Genomic DNA, 2,572 nt, shown 5'->3' with positions numbered 1-2,572 from the left:
ATTAATTAAGTAGGTATTAGGTTGATGCTTGTTCTAAGGTCACATAGAGCTGTCCTTGTCCAAGCATTCCCTAGAGTGCATGGTATCATAAACTTCTAGGATCCTTAAGTTTCTCTGGTAAGTTATTTTGAATGATTGCATTGCACTCTTCAATGAAGAGGACTGTTTCTATCTCTCTCCAATCCTTCTTATGACTTAAGATGTCCTTCATGAACTTAGCATAAGAAAGTATCTGTTCAAGATCCTCTGTAAAAAGGATCTTGATCTCTAATGTTCTGAGATAATCCACAAAGCGGGCAAACTGTTTATCTTTTTCCTCTTGACGGAGTTTTTGAGGAAATGGCATCTTAGCCTTATACTCATCAATCTTGGTTGATGAAGGCTGAGTGTCGTATGTATTGGAAGGGGGGTTACTAGCTTACTTAGGAGGGTTATTATCAGTATGTGACTGACCTCACTTGCTTGGGTGTTCAATGCCCTTGTTGCTGCCCCCTTCCTGGCGTTCAACGCCAATGATACTATTCCCTTTTGGGCATTCAATGCCCTTGTTGTTGTCCCTGATTGGGCGTTCAACGCCAGGGATGGATACCCCTTCTTGGCGTTGAACGCCAATGACATTCCTCTTTGCGCATTCAATGCCCTCAGAGACATCTTGGACATCAGTCTGGTGTTCCTCTGTTAGCTTTTATTTCCTTGATCTCCTACTGCACTGGGGTTGGGTGTTTAAGGATTTCCCACTCCTCAATTGAATAGCCTGGCATTCCTCTGTTATCTGCTTAGATAACTACTGCCTTGTTTGACTCAACTGAGCTTCTACATTCCTGTTAGAAGCCTGAGTTTCTCGTAAAGCCTCTTGCAATTCTAGTAGTTGCTGGGCAAGGGCGTGTAGTTGCTGAGTCAATGGGCCATCCTATTCTGGAGGGTTAGGTTCAGTAGATATTGCCTTAACCTCTCCTTTTATAGAAGTCTCAGCAGATGAGTACGTACAGATACTGATTAGTGGCAACTATCTCAATAAACTCGTGAGCCTCTTCAATGGTCTTTCTCATGTGTATGGAACCACTAGCAGAGTGGTCTAGAGACATTTTAGTCATGTCTGAAAGTCCATAGTAGAAGATGTCTAACTATACCCATTCTGAAAATATTTCAGTGGGATATTTTCTTAACATCCTTCTATACCTCCCCCAAGCATCATGAAGAGATTCATTATCTCCTTGTTTGAAGCCTTGGATGTCCAATCTCAGCTGGGTCAGCTTCCTTGGAGGAAAGTATTGATTTAAAAACTTGTCTACTAGTTGTTTCCAAGTTTTCAAGCTAGCTTTGGGCTGGTTATCCAACCACCTCTTTGCTTGGTCCTTTATAGCAAAAGAAAAAAGCAATAGTCTGTAGACATTTTGGTCTATTCTCTCACTGTGTACTGTGTCAGCAATCTTTAAGAAATCTGCCTGGAACTCAGTAGGTTCTTCCTATGAAAGTCCAGAATACTGGCACTTTTTCTGCACTAAAGTAATGAGTTAAGGGTTTAGTTCAAAGCTACTTGCTCTAATGTAAGGTATGCTAATACTTCTTCCATAGAAGTCAACAGTTGGGTTTGTATAAGACCCCAGAGTTCTTCTGAACTCTTTATTCCCGTTTGGGTTCAGGATGAAGAAAGGTAGAAGAAGAGAAATAATTAAGGATAAAGATGTAAATTATGATTAAAATATTTTTATTTTTGTTTTGTTTATTTAATTAATTCAAAAATAAAAAAGTTAATTAATTAGAAAGAATTGAAAATTAATTAATAAATTTTAAAAAATAAGAGGGAGAAATAGAAGAAGAAATTCCAAAAATTAAAAGAGGGAAGAATTGGTTAGGAAGTCTTGAAAAAGAAGAGAGAGAAAACAAGTAACTAATTAAGAAAGATTTGAAAACAAGATAAGATAGAAGATTAGAAAAGATTTGATTTTAAAAATATTTGAAAAAGTCAACAAGATAAGATAAGAATTGAGAAGACTTGAAAATGATTTAATTTTAAAATTTAAAAGAAGATAAGATAGAAAAGATTTTAAATTAAAGATAAGATAAGTTGATGTGTGGAAAACGATCCAACACAAAACTCACCGGCAAGTGTACCGGGTCGCATCAAGTAATAATAACTCACTTAGAGTGAGGTCAATCCCACAGGGATTGATGGATCAAGCAACTTTAGTGGGTGATTAGTTTAGTCAAGCTAACATAGGTGAGTGAGAATTGTTGCAGCAGAATGTAAATAGTAAGAAAAATTAAAATGCAGAAAGTAAAATTGCAGAAACTTAAAGTGCAAGAAAGTAAAATAGATGAAACTTAAATTGCAAGAAATGTAAATTGCATCAGATGTAAAGGGGGTTGGGTGCTGGAAATTAAAGAGAGCAATGGAGCAAGCAATCAAGGAGATCTTGAGAACAAGTAACAGGAAGCTTAAAGTGCAGGAAAATTTAAATCAAGCTCACAGCAACTCAAATGTAAATTTCAGAGGAACAAAAGTACAGGAAGAATAAATTGGGAACAATGTAAGCAGAGAAGTAAAATTGCAGTGAACAAGAACTTAGAG

Source organism: Arachis duranensis, chromosome 2 (genome assembly GCF_000817695.3).
Source record: "Arachis duranensis cultivar V14167 chromosome 2, aradu.V14167.gnm2.J7QH, whole genome shotgun sequence".
Taxonomy (NCBI): domain Eukaryota; kingdom Viridiplantae; phylum Streptophyta; class Magnoliopsida; order Fabales; family Fabaceae; genus Arachis; species Arachis duranensis.
Note: the sequence above shows the minus strand (reverse complement) of the source record.